Source organism: Apus apus, chromosome 2 (genome assembly GCF_020740795.1).
Source record: "Apus apus isolate bApuApu2 chromosome 2, bApuApu2.pri.cur, whole genome shotgun sequence".
Taxonomy (NCBI): Eukaryota; Metazoa; Chordata; class Aves; order Apodiformes; family Apodidae; genus Apus; species Apus apus.
The window spans coordinates 153,201,543-153,209,831 of record NC_067283.1 but is presented as its reverse complement, the minus strand read 5'-3'; the positions used below and the strand labels follow the sequence as shown (position 1 = coordinate 153,209,831).

At 52.2% G+C, this 8,289-nt stretch overlaps 1 protein-coding gene across 1 annotated transcript in view; it reads left to right on the top strand.

Moving 5' to 3' along the window:
• The first annotated feature begins 479 nt into the window (after positions 1-479).
• Positions 480-8,289, top strand: part of SLC45A4 (solute carrier family 45 member 4) — an 88,422-nt gene continuing 80,612 nt past the window's right edge. Inside the window, exon 1 of the mRNA XM_051612475.1 lies at positions 480-786. The gene's annotated coding sequence lies outside the window, so the exon portion shown is untranslated. The remainder of the gene's footprint in view (positions 787-8,289) is intronic.

Genomic DNA, 8,289 nt, shown 5'->3' with positions numbered 1-8,289 from the left:
AGTGACAACCCCCCTCTCTGACAGGCAGGTGATGAGGCTTGAGAAATGCTTGATGCTGGAGGACCTGGCAGCAGAAAGGCACCTTGTCAACCCAGCGAGCCGTGAAGCACAGTTGGAAGAGGAGCTTCAATCTGATAAACCTTGCTCAGAAAAGCCAGGACCTGCAGAGCCAGGATCTGCTCAAACCATGTGGTGGCTTTCACAGCAAGGCTTGAGTCAAACAGCATCTGCCTGCATGTCATGAAGACATCTTTGCTGCTCATAACGGTGCCCTTCGTGTGCCCTCCACGTCACGCTGCTCAGGATGGGGCTCCTGCCTGCCCCGTGCACTGACCATGTGTTTGATTTTTAACAGCACCAAAAGGAGAAGAGAAACTTCCTCCCCCTGTGCAATTCGCCCCAGAAAACCCTGAGTTGCAAAGCCAAGCCAAGCCAAAAAAAAAAAGCAAAACCTTGCAGATCAAACCCTTCACCTGGGGGCCCATAAACCCTCACACCTCTCGGGAGCGAATTTTCATTCATTTACGGCTTTTATTCCTCTCCCCCACCCCCTCCCCTTGCCTGAATATCTGCTGATCTCATTCAGGCCGGGAAAAGCACGGGGTGTTCTGCTCCCGGCTCTACCTGCCAAGCTGCAAACACCCTGTGACCGAGGGGAACGAAGTGGTGAGCCAGCCCTGCAGCGGCTGCTGCCGGGCTCTCCTGGGCGCCTCATCCCTTCTTTTTTTTGGTTTGTTTGCCAGAGAAGCCGGCTCCTCCACCTGCCGTTCCTGAGAGAGATGAAGGGTAAGTCGGCTCCAGACACCCTCAGCTTGCAGCCATGGCAGAACGAGCTCAGGTTTTGCTGGTAGCTGGGAGAAACAACAAAACAAAAAAGCAGCCTGTGAGAGGTTTCCTCCCTTTCCCCGGAGCGGAACCTCGTTGATGGAGCAGGTTGCTGGAAGCTGCGGTACCCGGCACGGCTCAGCAAACACCGAATCAACAGGGAGGAACAGTTCCCGGTGACTATTTTAAAAAGCCGGGGGACAGCAGAGGCTGCTCGGAGAGGGGCTGAGGGAGCCCGAGCTGCGGCAGGAGCCTCCCCCTGCCCGGCTGCTCCGGGGAGGTTTGTTCATCACCAGCCGGTGTTGTCAGCCTCCAGCCGGGGTCGGGATGCCGGGCTGGGACGCGGGGAGGTCGGTGTCAGCCCTGTGGGGGGGGAGGCAAGGGCTCGGGGTGGGGGATGAAGGGACCTTCTGGCTCTGTTCAACCAGCCGAAGGGAGGTTGTGGGGTGACAAGACGGGAGGGCATGGCCTGAAGCTGCTCCAGGGGAGGTGGAGGTTGGATATCAGGAAGCACTTCCTCAGGGAAAAGGTGATCAGAGCTTGGGATGGGCTGCCCAGGGAAGCGGTGGAGGCAGCATCCCTGGAGGTGTTCAAGGAAAGGCTGGAGGTGGCACTCGGTGCCACGGTCTGGCTGATGTGGTGGTGTTAAGTCGTAAGTTGGACTTGATGGTCTGAAAGGTCTTTTCCAGCCCCGGTGATTCTGTGATCGGGTGGCTCTGTGAGCTGCAAGAGTCCGCGGGGACCCCCCGGGCATCCCCCCGGGGGGGGATGCAGCTCCTCCTGCCCAGCAGCCCCCCAGCCCTGCCTCCCGCTCGCCTTGCTTGCCTGGGAAAGGATGGGAAGAGGAGACGCTGCGGGATCCCTGCGGCCGGCGGGGGCTGCTGGGGGCAGAGCGTCCGGATTGAAGCAGGTATCTGAGAAGAAAAGGTACCGCAGCAGCCCCGCAGCTTAAGGGTAATGAACGCTGCAGGTCTGGCCACTGCGGGAAATACCCCCTTTGCGAAGGGTGCTGCTTGGAGCTAAGGGAGCAATTATGCGGGTTCTGCTGCAGCTGGTTTTGGTCTGGGTTAATTTGGGAAGAGGATGTTTGCTGGCAGCGAGAGGAGGCAGCCCGGGAGGCTGGTTAAGATGCAGAATTACCAGACCTGGCTGGTGCTTGGAAATTGTATAATCATCTGAAGGCAGGGGGGGAAAAAACAAAACAAAACAAAACAGTTCAGTGTTACTTACCTCCCAGGAGGGGGGAGACCTTAGCTTAGAGAGCTCCTCATCTTCATTTAAATTAAAAAAAAAAATTCAAATTAAAAAAAAAAAAAAAAAAAGAGAAAAAACCAGCATGATTTTTTTTTTTGAAAGAGCCTGTTTTGCAAAGCCCAGACACCACGATGATGGGCATTGCTGAAACCAGCTGCCTTGGCTGCCACCTGACTGCCAGGCCTTTCCAGAAACGCTGCTGGTGCCAGGAAGCAGCTCAGAGGCAGGGGAGCTTTTGAGCACCCCAGTTTTGTGTGTGGCTGCAAGGTACATGCCTGTGTGTGTCAAGGGGGGGGGGGGAAGGAGGGATGAAGAGCTGGTTGCCCCCCCCCCAGTCTGACCCTGTACCACTGATGGGTATCACAGCAGAGCCTGTTAGACACGATGGTCCCTCCTGGTGCTTTTCAGAGCTCACAGGCTTGGGCAGCTTTTATTTTAGTGCCTGTTTCTCAGAAGCTGGTGACAAACACCCGGTGCTACCAAGGGGCCTGGGTGGATGCAGCAAGGACAGGAGGTCTGAGCTGACAGGCAGCTCCAGCTGGGGTGATGAACAGAAAGTGCCCAGCAAGGCGAGCTGGCAGAGTTGATTTGGACAGACTGGAGCTCAAGGAGGAGGGTGAATAGCAGTGAATCCTCCTGGAGAGGAGGTGACAGGGGGATCAAAAGGGAGACGTGGCATTTGGGTGTGCTGGGACGTTCCCAGGGCGTGGAGGGGGCAAAGGGCATGTCAGCACACACACTCTCATGGGCACGTGAGGGCTGGGGCTGCTCCCCACGCTAACTCAGTGGTGTTTGTGCACACAAAGCCATAAATGAGAAACTGGAGAGATTTCTCACCTTTGCAAGAAAAGGGACTTTTGCTCATTCCCCGCTTCTCCGTCCAGCTTAGGGTTGCAAACTCTGCTTTGGTGCCTCTTCCAGAGGAAGGTTGGTTCTCTAAAAGCAGTAGGACAAGGAACCTAAAGGACAACCTTCCCCTGCAGAACTTCACTCTGTTCTAAATGCCCAGTGGCTGCTTCAGGACTGATGGTGCCCAAATGATTCAGCAATCTGAGGACGCTTCTTCTGCAGGACTCTGCCATGGATTGTTACTTCATTTCCTTTCCCTACAGTTTTTGCACTAAATTTCTGGTCAGTAGTACTTTGTTTAGTGGTGTCGAGGACAAAGGACCCTCTGTACTGAGCAACCAGGTGAAAACATGCCTATAAAACCCCACCCTGTGAAACCACAGGGTTGCCTGCTGGAGGATTTGGTGGCAATTGTGCTGATGATTTTAGTCTTGATGATTATGATCCAAGAGGATGATCAGAGGGCTGGAGCAGCTCTGCTCTGGAGACAGGCTGAGAGAGTTGGGGCTGTTCAGCCTGGAGAAGAGAAGGCTCCAGGGAGACTTAGAGCATCTTCCAGTGCCTGAAGGGACTACAGGGAAGCTGGAGAGGGGCTTGTTACAAGGGTGTGTAGTAATAGGACAAGGGATGATGGTTTTAACTGGAAGAAGGGAGATTTAGGTTAGATGTTAGGAAGAAATTCTTCACTGTGAGGGTGGTGAGACACTGGCACAGGTTGTCCAGGGAAGCTGTGGCTGCCCCATCCCTGGCAGTGTTGAAGGGCAGGTTGGATGGGGCTTGGAGCAACCTGGGCTGGTGGGAGGTGTCCCTGCCCATGCAGGGGGGTTGGAACTGGATGATCTTCTAGGTCAACCAAACCATTCTATGATTCCATGATTACAGGAACTCAGCACAGAACAACGTGGAAAGGCTGGAGGTCTGGTGGCAGGAGAGCAAGAATGGTGCATGAGGAAAGGCTCACAGATCTCTGGCTTGCAGGAGGTCATCCAGTTGCCTTCACCTATGATAGAAAAGGAGACAGAATGAGGGCTGTCCCTCAACTGCTTGTTGATAGTTTGTCAAGCAGGGGGTGAAGGAGACTCCAGCTAACAACTGATCACTCATGTAATTTTTTTCCTCCAGCACCTAATGCTGACTCATAAGCTGGAGCTCCAGGAATCCCTTCGTCTGCATGGTCACTGCCCTGCCTGGCAGGGCTTAGAAACCCAGCTATCCATTGGTGAGGCCACACCTTGAATCCTGTGTTCAGTTCTGGGTCCCTACTACAGAAAAGACATTGAGATGCTGGAATGTGTCCAGAGAAGGGAAACGGAGCTGGTGAAGGGTCTGGAGCACAAGTCTTATGAGGAATATCTGAGGGCACTGGGGGTGTTTAGCCTGGAGAAAAGGAGAATAAGGAGAGAGATGAGAGACCTTCTCACTCTCTATAACTACCTGAAAGGAGTTTTAATGAGGTGGGGGGGGTTGGACTCTTCTCCCAAGTAACAAGCGACAGAATAAGAGGAAATGGCCTCAAGTTGTGCCAGGGGAGGTTTAGATATTAGAAAAAAATTCCTTCACTAAAGGGGTAATTAAGCACTGGAACAGGCTGCCCAGGGAGGTGGTTGAGTCTCCATCCCTGGAGGTGTTTATGAGACATACAGATGTGGTGCTTAAGAGCATGGTTTAAGAACTGGACTTGGTAGAGTTGGGTTAATGGTTAGTAGAGTCAGGTTGGCCTCAATGATCTTAAAGCTCTTTCCCAACCAGAATGATTCAGTGATTCTGTGATCTGCTGTGTCCCTTCCCACTGTGGAGGGACCGAGCACCACTAGCAAACTGCTCCTGGCCGAGCTGCTCTCCTGGGCTGACACCCACAGTGTGCCCCTCGTGTGTGTTGAGCCACGTGCCAGCACCAGCAGCTCTGGGAAGATGGATCCAGGCTCAGGACTAGATGAGGGCAAAGATCTCCAGCATCCCCAAGTGAGGGGGATTAGATCACACGCAAAGCAAACACCTTGCTGGCAGCTGCAAGCACATGGTGAAGCAACCACGCAGAGCAACCACACAGCCTGCAGCTCAGTACACAAACACTGGCCTGAACAGCAGCCAGATCATTTTTTTATTTTTTTTTTTATGAGAATGCACCCTTCTTGAGCAATTTTTCCAGCACATCCCAAGCAAACAAGTTTTCCTTCAACAGGGCAGTATCTACCATCTCCTACCAGTTGGGTTTTTTTTACTAATTCTAAGGAGTGGGAGGGCTCTCATGTATCACTTGGTGTCTCTCTGCTGGTGAGCACTAAGTTTGAGGACCAAAATCCAGCAGGAAACCAGTGCAGATTCCACTGACTCCATTAACTTAGAATCATAGAATGTATTGGGTTGGAAGGGACCTCTCAAAGTCATCTAGTCTAAACCCCCAACAATAAGCAGGGACATCTTCAACTAGATCAGGTTGCTCAGAACCCCATCAAACCTGACCTTGAATGTCTCCATGGTTGGGGTCCCCACCACCTCTCTGGGCAACCTGTGACCAGCTCTGCCAAAGTCAGACAAGATCCCATCTTTCCACAGAAGTCTGAGGCCTCAGGCTTAGGTGATGCTCTGTTAACACCTTCTTCCTCTTCCCATCACCACAACAGCCTTCCCAGGAAAGGCACGTTGACTCTTCCCAGTTTCCATGCAGTGGCTTGCACTGCAGAAGTGTGATTGATCCTCCAAGGCTGGCACAAGTTCTTGGTGCCTGTGATATTTTGCTAAATCAGCTGAATTCTTGGTGGTAAAAAAGGGGTGTGGAGGGAAAACGGAGAGTGTGTGTGAAGTCATGGCCACAGGTGACATCCCACATGTTCCTGACCCAACACAGCCTGTGCTCACCCTGACCTGGACTTTGAGCTACTGTGAAAACAGGGCGGGGGGCTCAGCCCTTATTTGGCCCAACTTACCAACTTCTACCACACAGCAGCACCTGAGGGCAGCCAAGATGTATCACCAGATACATTAATTGTACTTCTTGGCTAGTGGTGAGTGATGGACACGTGCTATTTGTTCCTAATTAAGAGAATGAAATGGCTGGGGTCTCTCTTCCCAGGTGGGAGAGCTGGAGGGATGTTTCTAGGGGAGCAGCTCTGCTCCTTGCCAGACACCCCTCTTAGATCCAAGCTTGCAATCTCATCAGGTCCCTCATTTCTGCATGCAGGATGGACGGGGAAGCAAAAGCAGCACTGCTTCTCCCACTGTTCTGCCCCTTGGTACCCAGTGCATGGGCCTGATCTGAAGTGGAAAATCTGTATTTATTCCAGACAGTCTGACAAAAATTTCCCATGTTGTCTCATTCAGTAGAAAACAGAATCAAAGAATCTCATATTCAGAAACTCATTCTTGCCTTGATCAAATTTGATCCCCCTGAAGTGTCCATTCATTTTAACCTAACAGAAAAAAAGGACTAGGGGATATAAAAACTGAGTTCCAAGGGAACAAGCAAATAAAAATTAGTGGAAATGGAGTATTTTCCTTTATTTGCAGTGCAACACCTTAAATAATGCTTGGAAGTGGCAAATCCCTAGGGAAAAGTGTTTCATCACACAGTTTTACAAGGAAGAGAAGCAGCAAATCCTTTAGTTAAGCAAAGGTGGGTTGAGCCCTGTCCTTGTGCAATGCTGGATGCAGACTGAGGAACCTGCCAGGTCTCCTGTACATGTCCTGCCAGACCCATTTCAGGGTATTTGACATAATTCTTAGCTAATTATCAGGCACAGGAGCAGGTTCTGGTTGGGATCGTGGCTGTGTCATTAGCTAGGACTTCTGTGTTTGCTGTATGTAGGAACATTGAGGAAATACCTGTTAGGAGAGAGAAAGGATGAGGCAGGTTCTTCTGGAACATAAGGGGAGACCTTATAGCAGCCTTCCAAAACCTAAAGGGGGCCTATAGGGAAGATGGGGAGGGGCTTTTCAGCAGAGAGGGCAGTGACAGGACAAGGGGTGATGGTTTTAAACTGGAAAAGGGGAGATTTAGGTTAGACATCAGGAAAAAATTCTTCACCACGAGGGTAGGAAGGCACTGGAACAGGTTGCCCAGGGAGGCTGTGGAAGCCCCATCCCTGGAAGTGTTGAAGGGCAGGTTGGATGGGGCTTGTGCAGCCTGGGCTGGTGGGAGGTGTCCCTGCCCATGGCAGGGAGGTTGGAACCTGATGATCTTTAAGGTCCCTTCCAACCTTCACCATTCTATGACTCTATGATTCCCAAGTCCATGGCCCACTCATCATGCCAGAGGATTCACTGTGCCCTGGCAGGGAGGACAGGGTGTTTCAGCTAATAATTCCCACACGCAGAAGCCGACAGAGAGAACAATGATGAACACACAAAAAAAAACCCGGCTTAGCTTTGCTTCACTGACCTGTGAACACCCCAGCAGTGCTGCTGCACACAGGGGATTTACACACTTGAGTCCAAAGATTAAGTGGCAGCGGAAGTGAAAAAAACAATGGCAAGTGCCAAAACATGATGCACTTCTTGTCTGGACATCCCAAGCCTCTGAATTTCCCCCTTCGTGAGCTGCATGAGCAGCCTGCTTTTGGGAAGCTTTGGCAGGAATGGCAGAGAGGCTGGATGCTCTTGGCATCCATTTTGACAAGTCTATTGTGTGGAGGGGTTCACAGAGCCACAGTGGGGCCTGAGGAGAACAGTGGCCTCTTCTGCAGCCAGGCAAGAGCTGTGGGTCTCCACACGTCGCGTGGCACCAGCTCCAGCCCCCAGCGCAACGCCCCGCGAGCAACGGAGCTGGGACCACGTTGCCTCTTTGTATGGAGCCTGGGCAGACACATCCAGGTCACTTGCTCCAGACAGCATTCACGACCTGTGTTTTTGCCATCTTTCAGCTGCCCAGAGGGGAGCTCAGTGCCTTGGCAGCAGCCCTGACTCTGTCCCCAGGGTCCCTGGAGTATGGCCGGAGCATGTGGCAGCTCAGGCACTTGGGAAGAGGCCACCACATCCTGCTTGGGTGTGATCTGCCTCACATCACGGGTCATTTAGGCACTCAGCTCATTCTTCACTGGCTGAAGGGAGATCCAAGAACAGGATTTAGCTGTAGCTCACCCTCCTCTTTCTTCTCCTCGATCCTCTAGGAGGAATCAATGCAAAAGAGAATCGAGGTCATCCACGGCCAAAGCAAGTCCACAGTAACCTTTCTCAGGAGCCTTGGTGGAGTGCAGTACCCAAGCTCTGGGAAGTATTGGGAAATGGGTAATTGAGCAGGAAAGGCTGGATTTTGGTAGCTGTGAAAAGGAGAGGAACACCTCAGCCACAAAGACAAGCTGAGAGAGTTGGGGCTGTTCAGCCTGGAAAGGAGAAGGCTGCAGGGAGACCTTAGAGCACCTTCCA